Raw genomic sequence first — 23,512 nt, forward strand, 5'->3', positions numbered from 1 at the left:
CAAACCTCTCTGAGGATCAGAATTGTTAAATTGCTTTGGAATTCTTGAAATCATGTTTAAAGGATTTTTTCCCTGGAAACCTTTGTGAGGTCAGTGTCCATCAAAGTTACCAGAGCGCCTCGCATGCACATGTGGGAGGCTCACCGTGGCTGAGAGCACCAATCTGGAACGGTTACTGGTCCCACTGTACAGATGGCCAAACCCTTCTAAACGGAGGTCAGCTGACTCTAGTCACATGCCACCTTTCCTCACCAGGTCACCTTAGTGAACGTTAATGAATCTTGCCTGCTTTGTAAAAATCCAGTTTTACTATTCGCAGAAAACCCAAACAGCATGGTCTTTCCGGGTTAGTAGCTTCCCAAACCCCGTTCTTTCCCAGGCTCAGCTGACAGAGGCTAACCTGTTTCGCCGACAAATGGCTGAGGATTCCCAAGAGCAACTTGAAAAGGCTACAGAAGCTTGAAACAGACAGCATTCCATGTACTTGGAAAATAAACAGGTAAGACGTAAAACTTCAACAGAATATCTGCTCCCAGCCCTGACTCCTAAAAAAAGGCAAACCTCTGGGATGATTTTCCTTCAGATAATATGAGGGCATCAGAGATGAGGCAGCTCCTTCTCCTCCTGGTTTCTCGGCAGGCTAAACAATGCAAGAACACTACTGTCAGAGCCCAGGAAGAGTGTTACAAAGGCACCACTGCTGAATAACAACTACTGTGCCACCGACACCCTCATTTTAAAGAGAAAGGAAACAGGACCACAGGAGAATGGAGATGAGGTTTTTTAGGAAGGTCTCACCCTACCGGCAGGTCTTCTAGCTGCTGCCCTGCCTTAAAGCAGCTTTCAGGATGCTTAGAATTTCCCTATTTTTTTTAAGGTACTTTTCCTTCATAGTAAAGGGCAGTTCTATGTAATACGGAAAACATCTTCCTCTCAAGAGAATTTGACTCTTTAGAAGGACTTTTAGAACTGCTCAAAATCTGGTTTCATGGATGACTCCCATTTGTTTGGAGTATAAGATGACAGACCATACAGTAATCAAAAAATAAATAAATTCTGTCACAGTTCAGTATTTTCCTCTTTTGAATAAATCAACTTCTGATCAACTATGTACTTATAATTTACAGTAAAAAGTTTTAATCCTAGATTGGCTTCATCTAACCTAGAAAAACATTCTTTCTCTCACAAAGTGAGTGCCCAGGGAAAGCAAAATGATTAAAACATTAGCCTCTGACCCTTGCCCCAAATTATGCCACATGATTTTCATATCAAAGAACATTTAAATACATCAGAAAGTAGTTATACATTAAATTTTGAAAGGTATGGTATAATTTAAAGGCATGTAAAAAATGCTATTTTTATTGTCCACAAATGTAACAAATTCCATTTTTGTAGAAAGTGTATGTATCCATAGAGGACCATCTCAAAGATCATATAATAAAATTATTTCTGAATCATGAAAGTAAACAGTTCTACTTTCTTTTCCTTTGTGCTTTATTAGATTTTTCTTCCTTTTTAAAATTTCACTCAGAAGTTTTCTACGGTGAATATAAGTTACATGTGCAACAAAGTAACAAAAATCAAATGGGAAAAATAATTTTTAATATTTAGGAATATTTCCTCTGCAAGCTCTGAGTGATCAGACGACAGGTGGTTTTATTTTTTTCACACTCCCTCACATTATCAATGGTGAATAGGAACAGTTTATAGTGAGAAAAAAATGCTGCCATAATACTGTGATTCTGATTACTGGCTCTTGGTGGGTTATTGATATAATCTGCTACTAACATCCTTAGCAGGAATAACGGTGGCTCTATCACACAAGTATACAGACAAGCCCATTGCAGAAAATACTGTGCATCTGGACTCAGTGGTGTTGCTGACGTTGAAGAGAATCTGACATGTAAGAGACTCAGGTTCCCCACCAGCCCTGCCCCTGCATCTCAGCAGGCCTCTATTCCTCACCTGTAAATTAATTAAGACAGTCTAAGAAGAATCACTAGACAGAGATCCCTCAGGCCCCACCCTGGACAATTCTCACTGGAAACAAAGGTGATGCAAATATAGTTTAATCAGATCTTGCTAGTCATAACCACTTACCCAGGGTAGATTTAAACTGATTTCACCAATTTTACTACTCGTATTGCTTGATAGAATAGTAAAGATAGGAACATTAGATTAATAAAACACTTCTTAAAAGTTTCAGTGGCTATCAAATTTTCAGTTGTGGTAATTTGCATGGTGACCCTGTCCCAAATGAAGCACAAGCAGATGAGAGGCTTGAAACACAATGCCACTCATCCAATTTTACACCATGCCAGCTACTGGGTAAGTATTTATAGTGTTTTATATCATGCCCTACAATCCCATGACATAGATCTGATTACTCCCTAAATTTCACATGTGTAAAACAGAGCTGTTAAAAAAAACCAAAAAAACCCCAGAAGATCTGTTAAGAGCAAAAGTTGTTTTCAACTGTGATGTGTGCCTATGGGCAGGTCACCACCCAACTGCTCTGTCTCTTCACCTCCACCTACAATGTGGGTAAAACAAACCCTTGCCTCATTCATTAATGCAATGAATACTGACTGAGCACCCAAATGTGCCAGGCACTGTGGTAGGTGTTTGAGATCATGGATGAAGAAAACAGATTCAAAAACCCAAAAAGCCCTCACGGAGCTTACAGTTGAGTACAAGGAAAACAGATAATATGTGCCTTACACATATTCCATGTCTTCCACTGGCAGCCATCAGCTTTTTGGGGGGTCAGCCTCAAACTAGAAATTTTTACTTAAAAGAAGAGCAAGGACGGAGAGCATTTGTACTGGGTGTCACTGGCCAGGCTCAAATTCTGACTCTGTTATTTATGGCTGGACTGACCTTAAGCAAGTTATTTAAACTCTTCCAGCCTCAGCATGCCCATCTATAAAATGGAGCTAATAACAACCTCATAAGGTAGCTGCAATGATCAGATGAGGCAAAGCACAGAAACTGGGGAGTACAGTCCTCCTATGTACTAAGGGTACTTGGTGAGATTAGGAGCAACTTCTCAAATCACATCTCCCATACCTGCAAAATGTGAATAATTATACCAGCTTGGTAGAGCTGTCATGAGGGCTATGGGAATAATGCATGAAAAGCATTTCCCACGACAGGCATAAGATGGTACATATTTGCTTCTTAAAAATGACAACTAATACAAATGAATGGGAGGGGGCAAGGATGACATCCCGTGGCGAGAGCTCAAAGTAAAAGAGCTGGGGAGGCTGAGCCCGGGGTCGGATCCAGGGGAGAGCACCGTGCTCTGAGCACAGGCACCGAGTGGGCCCACAGGGCGGGGTCAGATGCAGGTGGCTGAAAAACGACAAATAAACAGAATCTTAGTCACCCGGGGTGGCATATAGAGTATGTGGATAAACTAGGTCTTAGCTAGGGTCACCTCTGAGTCAGGACCCTTCCATCTTCACCAGAAAGGGCTTCAGACTTTGCAGGTTCTACAGCAAGGCATGTTGGCTGTGGAGGATAAAAGTGATTTGGGGGAATTATCAGAGAAACCCCTCTTGTCCCAGTTAGGGCAGGTGAGGGCACCCCTTCTCCCCTTTTGGGCTGCAGCAGATAAACACCAGTTTATCTATCACCACCAGTAACCAACAGCCAAAGGCCTTGAAAACTGGGTTGGGGGGAAGGGGTCACAGAGCAGCTTCATCCCCTGGCAGGGCTGCAGCACCAAAGGCCTCTAGCAGGTGCACATGGCACTGTGCGCAGGTCTCCACACACGTCATTTCAGGACACACGTGCCAGGAAAGCTGTCTGGCCGCACTTCCAGTAATGCATGTTAGGTATATACCAATATGCCGACATTATACACGATTCAGTATTTCAGTGAATATGTCCCCAAAAGAGGGGCATATTCATACCAAACCATAGATATCTGACCCTCATGTGCTAAGTCCTGGCCCAAACTGGGTGGCCTTCCTTCCTACCACACATCACCCTCTTGAGTGTGGCTCACCTGGGGTAACTTAGAAGTCAAATGGTAAGCCAGGGTGTGTGATTCAGCTTTTAAACAAGTCTATGGCTGTGAGGAAACAAAGCCTGTGGGCAGACATCATCCCTGTGGCTTTAGGCGATTCACAGCTCCTGAGCGCACCTGGGTCTTCCCAGCTAATACGGGATTCGCTCTGCCTGGGGCCAGAAGCACACAGTGAGGTGAGCCAGAGGAGCTGCGCAGCGTGAAGCACAGACGCGGGAGGGTGTCCCCAGAGCCTCATCAGGCCAACCTGTTACTTTTCTGCTCAAAACCTCAGGGCTCTCCCCTCACTTTGAGAAGGAGAGCCCCCATTCTGCTCCACCCCCACCCCACCCCAGGTGGCACTTGAACCCTATCATCTGCTAGGACACAGTGCTCTTCAAACCCACCTGCCCTTCTGACCTGGCCTTCAGCCCTCCCGTGGGTACCTGGCCCCAGGGCCACACTGCACAGCGAATTCCTCTCCTAATGTAAACTCCCAAAGGCAGGAACCACCAGGCTCCACCATGCCTACACACACTAAACACTGGGGTTGCTCCATTAGGAATATTTCAGACAACTGGTAAGGCATTAAAAGGTGTAACATTCAAATCCGAGCAAAGCATTTGAGTCAAGTCAAGGTTCAGAAATCCTGGGCTAGGAACTCTCCCTCTGTACCAAGGTTTTGTATGACAAAAGAACGCTCCTTAAGAATGGCCAGAGGCCAAAAAGCTCCCAGGTAGCCTGACACTAACTGCAGGATCTCAGATCGGAAATGGGAGCATCTTTCTAAGCCCCAGTTTCCTGGCTTGAAAAAGAGGAGGGTAACACTGACAGTCCATCTGTGGACTCACACACAAACCACCCCGCACAAGGCCCAGGGTGTAACGGGGCCGTCTCCCCTAACCAGCAGCCTTCCTGATCACCCAGGCCAAAGGAACACACTCAGCAGCACTTGTCAGGTGCCTCTGGCCCCCAGTTCCCCTCTGGGTCCCCCGAACCCCCAGTACAGCTTATCAGCATCTCACTTTCCTAGCAGGATTCTCAAGAACATGTTATTTACAAAAAACACCCAAGCTAAACAAAGGAGGCTGCCCACGGTTTGTAAAATCCCAATATATACAAATCAGTTTTAGGTGACAAAAATTAACTTTCAGGCATGTGGTCTGTTCAACCTACCGAATCGACAGCAGCCCTACCCACGTTTTCCACTATCCTCTCAGCCGGGTCCCTTAGTCCACGAGGACAGGCTTTGTCATGTATGGAGTCATGCATATAAAAAATGAGTATGTTCTCCCCAGAGGGCAGAGGACTCTAAAGACCTAGGAGTAACAGGCAATATTGCATCTCTACAATAATTAATAGACCACTAATTGTCTCCAGGGCCTACTATTCGACTTCCTTCATGCACCCCCACCCCACCCTGGGGGACTTCTAAGCCTTGGGCACAGCTCCCTTTCCAGACTGACTTGTCTGTAGTAAGGGAGGTGGGGTGTGCAGAGGCCTGGAGACGTTGAGGGCAGAGCTGCTCCCTGGCTGAGCGAAACTGCTCTGCAGGTGAGCGCTGATGAGAACGAGCAGGCGGCTGCTCAGTCAGCTGCATCCTTACAAACAGGTTCTGTTTCCACCAGTGACTTTCAGCCCCTAAAACCTTCATCCACAGGTTCATGGAGACTGCAAATTAGCTAGCACTCTGCCTGCTCCCTCTCTGAGCCCAAGTTCACTCCCAGCGGACAAACTGGTGACTGTAATGAATAAATAGCACCCTTCTGATTCTCCGTGTCCATTTTCAATATTTTCTAGGGAAAAGTGATGAGTCTAATTCTGCTACCTGATAGGCTTAAGTAAGAACCCATGAGTAAGAACACAATTAAAAAAGTTCAAGCATTGTTGAACTGAATTAAATCTACTTGCTTAAAATAAAGGCCCCACCTTTCAATGATCATTTAACAACACCTAGGACGGTTGCCCACACATCCCAGGCTGAGAAATCTCTTGAAATACTCTAAGAAATTATTCTGTTAAATATGGCACCAAATTTCCACAATTATGCACTTTGCTAAGCATGGGGTCTCCTCTACTTCCTAATGTTTCTGAAGGGTTAGCAGGGTTCCTCTCTGAGACAGAGCTGGCCATGAGACATATCGTGGCCATGCTTCAAAGCATTTGACGGCTCACAACTGCCAACACAACGCACCTCTCTCCAGTCGCCTCTAAACATCCTCACGTCCCAATGCTGCACAGCACCTCCAGCCTTACTCTCTAGTCACCCTCCACTTACTGCCCCATCCTCTCCCCAAGTAAGCCTCATATTACGGTTCTCTGGGGCCAGCACTTGCACTGTTTTGCCTAGAAGTTTGTTGTCCCTTCCCCACACGTGTCCCCACGTGGCAAACCCTTCACATCTGAAGACCTCACTTCCTCGTTCCCCAACCACTTCCTGATTCCACGTCCCCGGCCTGCCCTAGCATCTCTGCCGGTTGTGAGGCACTGGTGAGTCTCAGGGAGGGACCGTGCTTTACTCACCCTGTGTCCCTGGAGCCTAGCACCTGGGGTGGGTGTCACAAAGTGGTTCCTGATGCAGAGCAGAGAAGTGCATGGTATATTCCACAGAGAAAAAAGAAGGCTGGTCTGCCTACCCCGATTTCTTTTCACTACTCTTCTGAAACTATCAAACTGCTCTGAGCAAAATAATAAGGATGATAGTAACAGCAGCAGTAAATAGGAGACAGCTCAGTTACAACTGAGCTGGTAGCACACAAGGTTGAAATGTTCTGTTTTTGACTAATTTCAAAACGATCCTTCTCCACAGAACTACCAGAAACAGGAAACAGACCAAGTGCTCATCAGAAAGCAAGGTCTGCCAGTAACTTGCTCAGGCTACCCCACCACAAAAGGGTGGGAAGAACACACACTGGGGACCCCATCCCAAAACATCCTATAGGAGACAGGACATCTTCCCATCCCTGTCCTGCAGTCCACGTGGCCCCTTCTGCTGATAAGGCAAAACAACAAAAAACGTTTCTTCTGAGAGGCTATCTCCCTTGAATATGGACAAATTTTAAGATCAGGTTAGTAATTAAGTCAATTCAAGAATCAGACCACAGATCACTGGGCCCCTTAGCTCACCAATCCTGGCCCCCAATACCAATTCTGAGGCAAAATCTTGAATTTATATACTAAATAAAATGATAATGCCAAACATAAAACAACAAGGGACCAATTTCCCAGGCACTGGCCCCACAGAAACCCAAAGCAACACACAATCCCCCAAGTGCTTACAGACCTAACAGGTTCCAGGCTCTTCAAAGGGATGTGTCCCTGGAGCCTAGCACCTGGCGTGGGTGTCACTATTCTTCCTTTGGGACGGAGCTCAAGCACCTTTACAGAGTTTAAAAGTTGATGTCCACGAGGAAGAATATGAGAGAGAGGCACTCCCCTACCCACCCCCGACAGAGGACCAGAGGAAGCCCCAGGCCACGCCCACCACCCTCGTCCACATCAGGGGCATCTCCTGCCTGTGAAACACAAGCCCATTCTAAGGGAACCTCTCTAGTGGGAACTTGGAGGAAATGTCCTCCAGCAGGATTTGTTCTGGCCTCACCTGACCTGTCTGCGGCACGTCTTCTATATGCCAGCCCCAGAGGCTTGGGGGCAGCCGCTTCCCCACTGGCTGATTTGTGAACCAGCACCACCTCTGTGAGCCTCTTACCCCAACAAACACCATATCCTCTCCTGATCTCCCTCCCGCAGAAGTGATGGGCCAACTCATTTTGTCAAATACCAGATCATCTGCTACTTCCAGAAGCCGGCAACCCCATCACATGCTTGTTCTTGCCCATCTCCCCTAGCTGTGCACCACTGGGCTCTGCACACAGCAGGCGTCAGCGGGTATCAACTTGGTGAACAGATCACATCATTATGGGAGACAGTTCAGCAGTGGCTTCAGGTTCTGCGGTCAGGCTGTGCTGCTGCTTCTCTGGGTCTCAATTTCCTCTTCTGAACAATGGGATGATTACTCCCTACATGACAGGGTCAAAGTTGTGAGGAATGGATGAGATGCTCCAGTCAAGCAGTCAGGACAACAGTAACCAGAAAATGCTCAATATGTTACATCTGATTACTTCTGGCCTGATAACCAAAAAACGGTGGAAATTAAAGTGGAATTACTGGAGATTTTTTTTAGTTATCTGACTGGAGTCATATGAATCCAGTCTAGCAAGGGTGGAAGAGAAGCTGACAGACTTAACTTCTGGTTTATCTGACTTAAAGCAAACACAGATGTATGTGCCTTGACTAGATGTTTTTCACCAAAGGTGGTCTGTAACTCAAATGTCATTCTGTTGAACTTACTTAAGTGTACCCAAGGTAGACTCAGCTGTAATATGAACAACCACATCACAGCTTCTGGCGTTTACGGCTGGATTTCCACGTACTCTGTTCTCCACAGAGACACAGGGAGAGCACTCGCTACCATCCGCCTTTGGGAGATGGCCGGCCAAAGGGGCCCTTCCAAAGTCCATCCGCCATAAAGGTGACAATGAAATACTGCTGCCATCGTGATCACGTTCTCTAAATATTAATAATCTGACCACATTACCTCCCCAATATACATACAGCCCCCCTTTCTTTCTTGGGTACCCCACAACATGGGCCCCCGACCACACACCCCCTACTTTCCAGTGGTCTGACAGACAAAAAGCATGCTTCGGAACCCACGCACGGTGATCGCTCACCCCATCAACATCAAGAGCTGCTCAAAAAGGTAAACAAAAACAACAACGAAAATGAGAAGAGGTATAACCCAGCACTTCCTGCCACGACAGGACTGACGCGCATGGCATTCACCTGCTGAAAGGCAGAGCAGCCACTTTCCTGAGGAAGGAGGACTCCTCCCAGCATGTACCCCAAAGCAAGACCACAGTGACTCCAGGCATACAACGAAGGGACTTATCACAGCCTTAAGAACCATCGTATGGCCTGGCCTGAGATCACTCTGAACTTCTCTAAAGAAAGCTCATTAAAATTCCAAAGCACGTATTTCTTTATTAACTTGTTTCATTAACCTCTTCAGGAGCTTTACATAAAATATTTTCAACTTTCGTTCATTTAATCTTAACACAGCAGATGGTCTAACATATCTGGAAGGCAGCCAAATAGAAGGCATTCCAATACCCCAAAGCTTATGGAACCTAATACCACCTAGCCCTTCAACAAGAGACACCAGGGATGTAAATACACAATTGCTTCAAGAAAAAGAAATTACCCAATAGATAGCATGCATGGCCACTGCTATTTAACAGCTATGGATGGGTTATCCAAAAGTGAGCTTATATCCACTTGTCACCAGATACTGGCTACTTAATGTACTACTGACGCCAATTCTGGATATGCATTACCAAGCCATCACCTAGCAAGCTACATCTGCAACAAACTTCTTTTTAGACCTACAAATCCACTCTTCTGCTTGGATCACAGGGAGGTGAAAAACTCTTGAGCTGTCTGCATAGTACCTTAAGATTTCAGTTTTCAAAAACATGCTTACACTCAGTTTTTAAAGTTATCTTCCTACCGTCTCCTTACCAAGCTATTTCAGTTACAAAGAAGTGGGAGGGGGCAAGATCTTTTTGGTTTTTTTCCCCTTATCAGTTTATCTTATCAAATACAGGGCTGGAATAAAGGGTGGTGTCTTGTCTAATGGGATTTATGGTCACAGCGATGGGGAAACATGTGTTCCCAAGCAAGAGATGGAAAGTCAGGTTCTCCTCAATGTGAGCAAATGACCAGCGCTCTCTGGGGTCCAGTGGGATAATCCAGTTACATAGATCAGGACTGGTACCATAAAAGAGAAGCATCTTTGGGGCATGTTGTGACTCACCTGGGGTTCTGATGAGTCATTTGTATGATGTCAGAGAAAAGCATTACCCAAATCTGGGAGTGCTGCTAACACTTTCCTGTGAGACCGTCTGAAAGATGGTGGCCCAGCTCACGTACACAGGGATGGCTATGCAGGCAAATGAGGCAGACACCGCCCCCCTCAGGAAGCACGGATTCTAGGACAGGAGAAAGTGAGGAGGGTGGCACTCAGGGTAGCCCAGAGCACTGGCCCATGGGACTCTGAGGGTCAGATTGCACAAGGCAGCATGCCTGTGCTCCAGCCTGTAGTTTTTACCAACTCAGCTGAAAACGCGTCACTTTCTATCTCAGTCCACAAAGATTTTGTTTGCCTTGGAAAAAAGTTAATTAAGGCAGTAACAACCCAAGGACTGCCTGGGGGGACACGTCTGCCATCACCAGAGGTATGCAAACACAGGCTAGACAATCGCTCAGTGGGGACATGCTGCGTTCCTTGTGGCAGGATTAAATCTTTCCCTATGACACCCACAGATCAAGTGTAAAGCCCGGCACACAGATCCACAACAAGTCGTGCTGAATGAACTTTGTTTTCACACAGACAACTGTCAAGCAAAATATTGCTATAGTTCTAAGACATTCAGAGTGCCTGGCAAAGAAGCTGGAAAAATCAGGCCAGGAAAGGAGTTCTGACACTCCTAAGTACAAGGCTGGCGCAATGTTGAGAGTACTAACTTGACTCTTCCCCAAACCTTCCTGAGTCTCAGGCCACGAGGCAATAGATAAAGCATCACTACAACAAACAGAAGCTTAAATGATCTTAAGATTCAGTTGTGCATCTCATCTGAAAAATCATTCAGAAGCTCAGAACACCTACAAGAAATCTTCCACGTCCCTTCTGGCATCAGGAGATTAAAAGAAGGGAAAGCAGCAGAAGGGAGGGAAGGAGGAAGTCATTCATCTATTTCCATAGGTAAGAACATAACTTCTGTTTCTCACTTTTATCTAAGTATTTTTCATGCTTTATCCATGCCATATACATAAGTTTTAGCCGAGGAAAATAGTTTAAAGAAAATGCTGAAGAATTTAAAAAACACAAAAATAGAACTTTTTAAAGGAAAGGGAACATACTTGTTTATAAACCTGGCTTGATCCGGCATTCTGATCTCAGAGAAAGGCACCACCATCCACCCGCTACATAAGCCAGAGGCTTGGAAGTCATCTCTCTTCCCAGCCACCCCATGGGGGCCAGCCAGCAACAGGTCCTCCTACCTCTTAAACCTCTTGACAAATGCACCCTGCTCCCCATCTCTACAGTGACCATATTCCAAGCCATCACTGTTTTTCAGTTTTGAAAAAATCAGCCTTCTAACCAATACTGCAAGCAGAGAGAAAAACAGTTGCTTCCTTCTAGACTATTCTCCACTCAGGGTGGGAGTGATCTTTTAAAATGCAAATCTCATCATGCCCTTCCTTGGCCTAACACCCCTTTTTTGGCTTTCCAGAGTTCTTAAGAAAAAATTCCAAATACTTGTGAGCCACCAGCAGTACACTCGCTCCCCTGCCTACTTCGGGCTTGTGCACATCTGTCCTCTCTCACTTCAGTGGACATACACCCTCTCCAACCTCAGGGCCTCTGTATTGCTGCTGTCTTCAGCATGCTCTTCCCTCCACCATCATTCAGGTATTAGCTCCGTGGCATATGCCTTCCTGGACCTGCCTCCCAGCATCTCCTGCTTCTCTCACACACGGAGGCCACACTTCACCACGTAACTCCTAATGCTCAGCACAGACATAAGTGGCTTAGTGGTTGAAAGTGTGTCTGTCCAGTTCTATGAAGCTGGCAGCTGTCTCTGTCATACTAGCACCTTGGTGCTTCTCAGCCCTCACACAGGAGGTATTCAAATACTCACTGAATAGATAAAAAACAATAAAAAAGAATATATATATATTTAAAAATATATAAATATATATATTTAAAAAACACTGAGGTTAGCAAATCTGGGGGGGTGGGAAAATTGTTTTGCAGAAGAAGGCTGAATCTGATACTGAATCAAACTTGATACAATATTTTAGGAAAAGAGGGGTATGAAGCTTTCCTAAGCCCTTGAACAATGAATGATTCTTGGAACCTTATTTTCATGATTTAAGTACAAATTAAATTCAGAGACATATATAAGACTCCTTTAAATTATCCTTGGTTTAAAATTGTAAGAACAGTCTAATCCAATATAAATGTAACTAACCAAGTTCACTAAACAGTTTTATAAAATTATCTCTCAAAATAACAATTAAAGCCCTAAAGTAGAAGAGAAAATGGCTTTTAAACAATCTGTTTTCTACATCAGATAAGATAACACACAAGTCTCCTTAGAATAAAATGAAGTTAGAATAGTATCAGAGTGTATCTGCCAAATCTGGGCCTGAACTTGTTATAACGTAAGTACATTTAAGGAATATTTAAAGGTAGTAATGTATTTGTAATCAACTAGGATTCCATCTTTTATAAAGGATACCAAGATCTTCCATCATGGTTTAAACGGGGTTTTTTTGGTTTTTTTTTTAAAGAATCCATATGCAAAATACTTCTCTCACCCCATCTTCCTGGTTCTGAAGAGCTTTTAAGAGAAAGTTAAGAAAAGATTAAAACGATTTTGTATATTCAGAAGTAGGGTTTTTTTTTTTACAATAAAGTCAGCACATTGGCAACTACCCTGAAACACTAAAAATGATTCTTCTTATAAATATGATCTAGAATCAATTTCTATTGTATATTATGTGCACATACACACAGATAAATCAAGATCTATACACTGTAGGTTTCTGGCTTTGTATTTTGTTTTAAATCCAAGGAGTAATGGAACAAAGAAAAGTTAAATTATACACAGACCAACACTCCTATTAATGCCTATCACTAATGAAACAAAAATCTAACTAAGCAGAGTAAATGGGCCCACACATTGGAGCTGTGCAATGATTCTGGTCTTTGATCTGTGTGCCCATCTCTCCTATTTAATACAAACTTCAAACCAAGAGCCATGAAAAGTGGTTATAATTAGTAAGGATCCTAGTGTGACAGCTTTTAGTGCAATCAGGCATTGACAAACATTTTTTTTCTCTTTAATTTTGAATAAATTAAGCAGAGCAAACTTTTTATTTTTATTTTGAAATTTCTGTAACTCAAAATTCTTTCCTACCAGTGTGTACTTAGCACCAAATTTCTTCATGATGGGTATGCTGAAAACATTACTTTACTTCTGTTTCTGTCTTTTAATTTGCACTGGTATTTAGGGCTTAGCTTCTAAATTATATGTGCTTTTCTTAAAAAATAACCTGTACCTCTTCAAAAAACACTGGCTTCTGTATTATTGAATGGATCCAACCAATATCCATTATCACACATGTACCAACAATGGAAAAGATGGAAATGTCATATTGTTTTAAAAAATATGCCTATTCTTGAGGCAGGGAATATATGTCCACAAGTAAATTACAAAAGACGGACTGGACAGATCTGAGCAAGAGTTACTGTGGATGGAGGAACTAATTCTGCCTAGAAGAGGCGGCATCTGAAATGGGTCTTGAAAGATTTAAGAAATGTTTGCTAGAAGTGGCACAGGACAAAACAAAGCACAATCCATGCAAACGCAGAAGCAGGAAGAAACTATTCAGGAGAGTAGAGTGGGCAGAAGCTGCAACTAGACAGACGGTTTGAGAACTGACAACGAAGGTCCTAGCATGCCAAGTTGAGGAGTTTGGATTTCCTACTGAAGACAGCAGGCAGCCAAGAGATGTTTTTGAGCAGGCAAACGCCATGTGCAATGTTAGTTTCTAGCAGCGCAGAGGACGAACTGAAGCAGGGAGATGCCAGTAGCAGGAAATACACTTAGAAGGCAGTTGTGACATAGTGAGGGCCCTAGGTTAGGAGCAATGGGACAGCCACTACCAGTCAGACTGGAGAGAAGTCTCGGGGCTGCACGTGGGGCTGAGAGGCATGAGGCAGGATGGCAACGTACTTTCTGGCCTAGAAGGCTGGTATATTTCACATCACCTTCAAGAAGTAAGGGAGATGGCTTTTATTTTTACAAGTTATCTCTGAGACACCTGCAGGTGATCTGGATGACAAAAGGTCCCGGCTTGGGGAAAGCTGTTAGTGGAGATAGAGAGCAGGGAGGGGCCAGTTTATGGGTTAGAGGACAGGGAGGAAAAGCCCGAGAATCCACAGCTCTTATTACGAGGGATGGGAGTGGGCCACTAAGCACTATCAGCATAAAGGATGTGAACAGCACACTGGACTGGATATAAAGAAGCCACTCTCCAAGTTACACGTTTCTGTAAGGTAAGTGGGAGCCCAGACCATTTTGGGGGCAACTATCACTGCCCACCCCAGGCAGCCCTTGATCTTCTGGAATTCAGTCTCCCTCTCATCCTGCCTTCTGGCCTGGACGCTTCCTGCTCACCTCCTGCCAGTGTGACAGGCCTGGGGGAGGGGGATGACGACAAGGGCTACACAAGCGGCACCTGTGGCTAAAATATCACTCTTGTCACTATCCTAGACATCTCTGGTCTGAGGAAATTCAGTTTTGCACTTGTATGTCACAACTGTGTCTTTAAATCCACCACCTTTTTGTTTATTTGAGGTCCAGAAGTCCCAGGAACTTAAGAACAACCACTCGTTCCCTCCCCATCCCTTCCAGCTCCTTCCAGCTCCTTCCAGCTCCGGCAGCAGTCTGCCACTTCCCCCCCTCAAGAGACGATGTATGGACAGAAGACCAGGCCCCAAAACACTGCCCTGTAAAAAAGGGTGCAGTTACGTCATTTTTCAAAAACTGGAGAAAGCAAAATAACGGAGGCTACGAGTGTGAAAACATGAACTGCCAAGCGAGTAAGGGCTAGTTCAAACATTTTAAAAAGGTGGGGGGTAGTCTACTCCACATAACTTAAAACATGAGGGAGAACTGGCAGATGACAGCACCGGAGTGAGTTTCTAAATAAGTGAAGAAGTGACTCGGAACAGCTTCCCAGTGCCAATGAATCTGGTTTGTTTTAGAAGCAGATGAATTCTAGAACTTTTATTTACCACGGGGTTTTTAAATATATTTAACGCTACTTAATGTTTTCCCCAACCCCAAATTTTCTGTGAAACCTTGAACTCGCCAACCGTGGTACCTTACAGGCATGTAATAAGAGCTTGCTTCCTTTATGATCTTCAGCTCTCCAAATGTACCACCTGCAATACAGTGAGAACACTCAGACCACTTGCATACACAACAAAGGCCACGACTACTACGGCACCTTCAAAGCAGCATTGTCAACCTCCACCTACTGACATGACACTCTGGACTGGGTGACCCTGTGCGGTGGGGCCGTCTGGTGCACTGTGGGTCGGGTAGTCACATCCCTGGCTTCTACCCACTGAAGGCCAAGAGCACCTCTCCACCAGAGCAAGGCAACAAAAATGTCCCCAAACCTTGCCAAATGCCCCCAGGGGCAAGACTGCTATGCTGAGAACCACTGCTTTAAAGAGTGAGGGCAAAGATTACAACCTGCTTTTGCCTTAAAACCCATCCCTAAGTGTACTTCACCTAGAATAATCTGCTCGTTCAGGTTCTCTCTTGGCATTCAAAGCAAAAAGTAAGTTTTTTTCTGCATCTCCCCAATTTCAACATGAACTCCTGGGCAAATTTTGCCTCAAGCACTGGAGCTGTGTACAATTCTGGAAAGGAAATCCAGAGTGGATACCCACAGAGCTTCCTGAGCCCAAAATATGCCAGTTTCTTCCATATTTAGATTCCGACTTTCTGGAAGAACTTATTTTATCGTTACAACAATCCCATGAGGTAGAAAACCTAGTGGAAAAAAAGGTGTATAATCACATTCACCACCAGAAATGCTGCTAAAGGCTAAAAAGTTTTTGTTTTAATTATGTTACATCTTCAAACTTAACCACAGAATTATTGTTAAAAGGAGTCCCTTACATTTGCAAATTCAAACACAGAGTTTTTGTGAAAAGGATCTTGTCTCATTTTAAATACACACACATGGATAAACATGCACTGTGTATTTAATGCTCAGTCTTCTGAGGCCAAGCTGACTTTAAAAAGCAGGTGTTGTACAGAGCTGGGCCAGGGCTAAGAGCTCTGGGTCCTAGGCCTGATTTATTTACCAGCCACAGGGCAGAAACGGGCACAGCTGTAAAATGGGTTATCGTGCCCACCTCATCATTAACTCTCACTGTGCTGTATTCACACCTTTAACTCCAATCTTTGTTAAAGGCCTTCACAAAGGCAGAGTACAGTAAACTTTGTCCAAGCTATGCCCTAATGAAAAATGAAATTTTACAAGTAATTAAACACTAAAAGCCTTGAACCTTCTTATTCTTATGACAGTCCTATCCCACAGTCTCTGAAAAGCTGGGGGGACGGGCAGGGGAGATGAGATACTGAGCAAGCCAGGGGAAAAACAAATAGAGCCATTTAAAAGCTTTATCTAATTACCCCCACTGAGACTTTCCTCTGCAGTCTGGCCAGCTGACAAAGAAATGTAAGGGTTTCCTTTGGGCTTTCTCCATGTTATCAGGACCACCCGCCCTAGCAGAGTCTGAAAGGCCTCAGGTGAATCCTGCAAGAGCAGTCAGTACCCAGGCGCAGGGACTTTACAGAGGCTTTCAAAGGCTCTTAGCATTACTTGCTTGAATCACACTGAACAAACAGTCTCCACCCTCTCCCACTTCTTTTGTCTGAGGCACCTATTCACAGAAGCCACCTTTATTGATGGGCAGACTGGCTCACCTGTACCCTGAAGTACCATCAGAAACAAGATGCACCAGTGGCTGGAAGGAACAGCTCCCTGAGCCCTCCTCCCGGCCTCCCTTCCTCTCCAACCACCTCACTTCCACTAACCAACGTGGGAGCGCCACCTCTGGCTGCACTCCAGCCCCACGGGCTTTGCTTCATATCAACAGTAAGCAGCTGGGGAAGGTGACAAGAGAAACTGAGGTCAGCACAAGGCAGTAATAACGGGAAAGGAAAACGCCTTGTACCCTATCCCCCCATCTTCGTCATTCTTCCACCTCCGAAGCCATGAAAATATAGCAGATGGCTTTCCTCTCTGTATTCTGCCTTCTATGGGAGAGGGGGAAATTAAACATAAGTGATGCATTTCAGAGAGCACATCGTATGCCTCCCTGTGTTTTATATGGTACACCTTTTACCTCTGATTTATAAAGAGGCCCCCTCCAGGGCATGGAAATCATAATCTGGTCCCTGCTTTTTGAAAGGGGCCAGGGCTTTCTTTTACTAAAAAATCACCTTCTAAGAGACAGAAAGGAAACTCATTTCCCTGCCCATCAAAACACAACCCATCCATTTCTTAATTCTATTTGAATATAAAAAATACTAGACTTGACCTGCTCAGTAGGTCAGATGTACACAAGCAACGTTGAGGCAGGGAAGCTTTTGACTTATAGTGGGCTTGCTTTTCAACCAAGAGATGATGGTTACCAACCATGGCTTCAATTAGATTTCCACCATTTCATCTCACTGAAAAACTTCAAGATCCTTAAACATACTTAGAGCAGAACTACAATCACACTTTGTGTTTTCTAATATTTGGTCAGTCCTTTCAAAGATACTCTAAACCTAATGTAATTCTTCTTAAAAAGGTATTATGAGCTGGGCTGCAAAAACCTGAGATGGGGAGGTAGAGTATAAAAGGAGAAGCTTTATCAAAACCTAATCTAATCTCAGTCAAGGGAGAAGAAAACTTTTGTTTTATTTATTTATGTCCTGTTAATCAGGAGAGACTATATTGCAAACTTTCTATTGATACTAGACTGTATCTCTATTTTTTGAATGCAACTCTGGTTAATAAAGAGTAAGTAAGACATCACTTTATGGATTAACTAGATTTTCCAAAACAAACTAAACAATCTGTTATTAATACATGAAATGAGGTGATGTTACACACACATATCCTCGGAAAGGCAAGGTTTAATCTAAACACATGGATAAAATAGACAAGAAGTCCGCTCAGACAAGCTGCCATCTGACACCACAGTTGGTCAGAGAGCATGAACTTCAATTAAAAGATATTTACAAAAGAAAGAAAGATTATTTAAATACAACAAAAACAAAACAAACTTAACATCCTACTCTCCTAGGTCAAAGGACATGGAGGAATCAAAAATCAATTAAATCTAGTAAATAATGTAAAACAGGGAAGGACTCCCTTTCAAAAATGCTTTGGTTAATTTTAGCATCCTTCTGTTTAGCTGCTTAGCAACCCTTATCCTATGACCTTTTAAGCACCACCTACTTTTCAGAAGGCTAATGAATAGAAACATCAAAAGGATTCACTTCTGACTGTTCTAGTCACGTTTAACCAATTTTTGTCGGAGTTAAATTTATATTAAATACAAAACCCTAAAAGGACAGAATTTTTTAAACGTCACTAACCAGTAAATTTCCTTTGTGGAAGGTCATAAATGATGTTAACGATGTGATCATAAGATAGCAAGCAAAGATTTTTTAACTGACCTTAGAAAGTGGACCAACATAGCAAAGTGGACCAAAATTGAAGAGTAAAAGTACAAGGCACATAAGGGCAAAGAGCTAGTGCCTGACATACGGCAGGTAACCAATGAACAACTGTTGATCACACAAAGACTAACAAAGTCAGTTTATTTTCCTCCTTCAACATTCTGTACCTGTATTGGTACATGCAAATGAGACCTCTGGTGTCTGCCCGAAGAAATCTAAAATAAAAGACCCTTCAATCCAAAGGTCACTTGTTGGATGACCTAAATAGTTAGGAATGGACGCACCACCTGTGCCTGCTGAGTCGGACCCATCTTCTCCATCACATAACACTTGTCTGCCATAAGGGCCTGGGATCTAAATTCCTGATGAGAAATAAAGCAGTATCTAGAAAAACCCAGAGAATGATACGCCGTGTAACAGTAAGTATCAGCAACACTTCTTAAGAGCATCCATAACCAGCAAATACTCTTTAAAAACAAAACATCCTAAAATGCAACCCGTCCATCAGTGTTTTTAAGAATGATAAAACATGTAAGTTCAATAACAACCTAAAATGGAGAACAAGTTAAAACAAACAACTAAATCAAAGGGCTCTCTCTTTCTTTTGTAAAAGAGGGGGTGGGGTGGGAGGAAAGGTGTTTTTTCACACATTTAAAACTTGATAAAAGCCATTCAAATGTTTCATTCATCAGTGTAACCAAAGCTCAAAACACATCAAAGCAGGATCCATCAGCGGGTACCCAGAAGACTCCCTCCAACAGGCAGAGGTAAAAAAGCAAACAAACAAAAATACCCCTAAAATAGGCTCACTTTGCACAAATTACTTGAAATAAAGTTCGAACCCATTCCTTCAGATGCTGTGTGTGACTCTTGAAGGAAGCAAAGAACTAAATGTTGTTTCTTTTTTCCTAAAAAACAAAAAAAACAAAAAAAAAACAACGTTTCAGCCAAGACTTCAGCCTCCAACTTAGACTTCCGGGTTAAATGGTGCCTTAGATACCTGCCTTCTCGAAAAAGCACCAGATCCAGAGGATGCTTTTAAGGGCCATGAGGAGGAAAAGCCATTCTTTTCTCTGCGGTTCCCCTTTCTCCACCTTCCACTTCTACTAAACTTTTAAGAGTACACTCGTGCGCATGCACAGGCCACTGCCTATCTAAGAGAAAAAAAAGATCTCAAAAACATGGGATGCACGCGGCAACTCAGCCTTTGCAGAAGTCCTCTGAAGTCTTCCCTTTAAATCAGAAACACCTCGCTATTTCCAGCATCCCTATCCAACAAACTTTATTTCCACTGGCTTTTCAAAGGCTAAGCTCAAATCCAAACTCTAAAACAAGCTGGAGGGTTTAATCGTTCTACTGATGAAAACTCTCCGACAGGTTTTTCAGCATACCAAAAAACTGTATTTTTTATTCCCCCTTTTCTCTCGCTCCACCACTACCACCACCCTCAAAAAAGAAGAAAAAACTCCAAAGTGCCCCGAATGTGTGCCGCTGCTGGCTCTGAAGCCGTGTAGAATTTCGTAATGGAATGTGAACTGCTCGTCCGGATCTGGGCTCACGTTCTATCTCCTAACCAGTAAGGAGCGAGGGAGGGCAAATCTGCTGAGCAAGGAGAAATACTTTCCTCCTCTCTTTTATAACCATCACGGATGCACCGCGGACGCTGGACGCGAGCTGCACGCGGCGCCTGTCAAGTCGCCCGCCCGCCGCTCCCCGCGACCCTGGGTCCTCGCTCCCCTCGCCGCCCCCCCCACGCCCCGCCCGAAAGGAAAGCTGGCCGGGCCGAGAAGGGGGCTCGGCCGTCGCGACCCGCACTCACACACCGCTCCGGGCCCCGCGAGCGGCCGGGGAGCGGGTCACCACATCCTCGACGCGACCCTCCGCCCCGTCCAGAACACACGCCGCTTCCCAGGGAGGGGGCCGGCGACGGGAAGGACCTCCTCGGCTCCTTAGCAACCATTAAGGTCGCAGTTTCCTAAGAGACCGCGAGCGGGGAGGGGGCGAGGGGGCCGGCCCGAGGCTGGCGGGGGGGCCTGGGGTGGGAGGCGCACCGGGTTCCCGGCCCCCCGACGCCAGCCCGCCCCCCAACCCGCCCCTGCGGGGGGCTGTGGGCCGGGATGGGAGGAGGAAGGGAAGCCCCAGAACTCGCGAAAAATTGGTCCAGCGGGCGGCGGACAAAAGTTTCGAGCGCGCTCCACAGCTGGGCGGCGGGCGGCCGGCCCCGCCTCGGATGCTCCCGGCCTCCTTCCTGTGCTCGTGACGGCGCCGGGTGCCGAGGTCCCCCCGCCCTCCCCCCCGATGCAGTCTCCGCTCCACACCGATGGCTCCCACGAAAACACGTACACAGCCAACGGAAGGGCAAGGAAACAATGCCCGCCAACACGGCTCCGGCCCCCTCCTCCCGTCACCCTGGGGCGGTGGTCGGGTGACCCCCCGCCACGAGCCGGGAACGGGCGAGGGCGCAGGGCTGCCCGCGGCCCCCTCTCGGCCGGCGCCGTCCGCCGGGGAGGATCAAAGTCCGCAGAGCAGGGCGCGGCGGATGCTCCCACCGAGCCGCCCCGAGCGGGCACCCCCGAGCGAGCACCCCAGGCCGGCAACCTAGGCAGGCACCCCGGATACCTTGCGGCGGCGGGCGGGCGCCGTCATCTCCGTGCTTCTCGGCCCGAGAGGGACTCGAAAGTATGTAGGAGAAAAGTTTCCCCTCCCACATGGGGGGGAGGATGTCGGGGGAGAGAGGGCGGAAGATGGAGAGCAGCGCAGGGAAGATGTTTCTGGCCGGTGGTGCGCGCACCATCCAAGTCCCAGCGTTGTTGGTTAAAAATAAATTCCGCGGCGGGCGCGGCGGCGCGGGTCGGGCCGGATTCCTGCGCTCGGACGGCTAATATGGATGCGCATCAGGTCCTGGCGGCGGGGCGCTGCGGCGGCCGCGGCGGCTCGCGCTGGGAGCTGGTTGGCAGAGCCGGCGGCTCGGGAAGGGGAAAAGGAGCGGAGGAAGGGGAGGAGGAGGCGGGGGGAGGCGCGGAGGAGGAGGAGGAGCAGCCGGGCGCGCCGCCGAGGGGAGAGGGCTCCCGGCCCATCCCGGACCGCCCCACCGCCCCGAGCGCACGTAGCGCGGCGTGGGGCGCGCGGGTCCTCCGCTCCCGGGAACGCGGCGTTTAGAAAGTACAACGCGCTCTGCAGACTTCGCCCTCCCCATCCCCAAAAGTTCTTTAAAAGGTCGCTCCCGCTCAGCCCCAGACATCTCGCTGCCGCCCGAGTACCGCGAGCCGGAACCCCGGGCGCATACTTACGGCCGGACAGGGCACTTGGCTCCCAGGCATGATGCAGAGGGGACCGGTGGGCTTCGGGCAGGGAACTAGGAGAGATGCAAACTTGTTCCGGAAAAGGAATCAAAATGGCGTTTCTGGATGTGCAAAGTTCATCAACTCCGCAGTCACTTCCCCTCCTCCTCTTCTCCCACAGGGAGGGAGGTGGGCGAGGAGCTGGCGACCCCGGCGCCCCAGCCGTCGTCCCGGCCCCCGCCTCGGCCCCCCGCCCCGCTTCCTCGCCCGCACGCCCGGAGACTCGCTCTCCCCCTCTCACCCTGATAAGTAGACACATCACGTGTTGCTCCTGCGAGTCTCCTGGGGACGTGTTACTGAGCGGCGGCGGCGGCGGCTCGGGCTGGGGGGTGGGGGGCCGCGGTACCCGCCTGTCCCAGCTGCCGCCCCCGCTCCGATTTTAGTGGGGTGACCGCAGTTTCCATCCCGAGATGGATGGAGGTGGAGTCCCCCACCCCACCCCCACCGCGGCCCCAGGTTTGCCCCACGCCCTCCGCGGGCGCCCCGGACCGGGGCAGGGAGGGCCGCTCCCAGGGAAGGGTCTCGCCTCAGCAGCCGAGCGCGCGCCCGCCCCGCCCCGCGCTCGCCGGCCGGCCACCTTCTTGGACCACCGCACCCCCTCCCCTCCGGCCCCTCACTGCGGGTGACTCCCCGCCCCCGGCTTTCCATCACTTCATTCCTGGGTTTGTTTCACTATTTTAAAGGAGGGGAGGAAGAGGCAGCGATGCCCCGGAGGCGCGAGAAGGGCGCCGCGGAAGCCGGGAGGGGGTGCCGCGGGGGTCGGGTCCCCTGTGCCTCGCCGCCCCTCTCGGTGTCCGAGGCAGATGGGCGGGCGAGCCCCACCCGCGCGGTTCCCTCTCCACGCGGTCCTTGCTCTGCATCCAGGTGGGGCGAGTAGAGGATGGGGCAGGAGATTAAGGAACCCGCGCTTCTCCCCGCCCCCAACTTCGGGCAGTTTCTCTCCCCGGGCTCCGTCCTTCTGGCTCTAGGGCTGTCGCCCGCCAGGGTGCATATTCTCCGTCCAACAAATTCAACGCTGACTCGGCTTTTGTCACTTTGACTTTCTTCCCCACACTCCACAGTTGATGCTTCAGCGGGAGCTGCGTTGCCCCCAAGGGGCCGAGGATAGCAGAGGCTCCCACCACCCGTGTCCCCACCCCGCGGTGGCACGGCTGATGCTGTGTCATCCACGTCGCCCTCCGAGGCATCAGGGAAGCCACACGCAGTATCTCCTTCTCTCAGAGGGCTCCTGTTTCAACTCTGAAAGGCAGGGGTCCTCCTCCAGCCGCTCTCCATCTCTGCAGCACCCGCCACCACTCAGCCCTGGCTGCAGAGGCCCAAGTTATCAGGGATCCCAGAGAAACCAGGCCTGGGCTGTGCTTCCTCCATAAAGCAGCTGATATGTTTCCAACTGTTAATTCTTTTCCTACCGAGGTTCTGAAAGGGGCCTGTTCGTAAACTTTGGGAACATCTTCAGACAGATAAGGGTGATTGTGATTGTGGAAAATAAACACCACACACCCCAAACTCTAAACATGAATGTGCCACTTAGCTAGTTTCAGGAACTACTATTGTAGAATTAGGTGTTTGAGACTAGTGAGACAACACGATGTTATACGTACAGAAAGCTGGCTACTCTCTATTTAACTGTGACCTTTGACCCTGGCTCCACACCCCAGCTCTTCTGAGGACTTGCACACCATACAAAGTTGTAACCTCAACTATGGGCCTTTAATTTGTAGTCTTCAATGGAACTCTGGTTTTCAAAGCTGCAGATAGAAAAGAGCATC

General features: G+C 47.2%; 1 protein-coding gene across 8 annotated transcripts in view; it reads right to left on the minus strand.

Annotated features, from left to right (window-relative positions):
• Nucleotides 1-22,055, minus strand: part of RREB1 (ras responsive element binding protein 1) — a 136,819-nt gene extending 114,764 nt beyond the window's left edge. For 2 of the 8 annotated variants that reach the window (XM_036921450.2, XM_036921460.2), the window contains exon 1: nucleotides 21,693-21,948. The gene's annotated coding sequence lies outside the window, so the exon portion shown is untranslated. Of the gene's footprint in view, nucleotides 1-21,021; nucleotides 21,650-21,692; nucleotides 21,949-21,984 lie in introns of those variants that run through there. The other 6 variants (XM_036921439.2, XM_036921401.2, XM_036921364.2 and 3 more) reach the window with 5 other exon arrangements.
• Nucleotides 22,056-23,512: the final 1,457 nt, after the last annotated feature.

The sequence above is a fragment of the Manis pentadactyla genome, chromosome 16, assembly GCF_030020395.1.
Source record: "Manis pentadactyla isolate mManPen7 chromosome 16, mManPen7.hap1, whole genome shotgun sequence".
NCBI classification, from domain to species: domain Eukaryota; kingdom Metazoa; phylum Chordata; class Mammalia; order Pholidota; family Manidae; genus Manis; species Manis pentadactyla.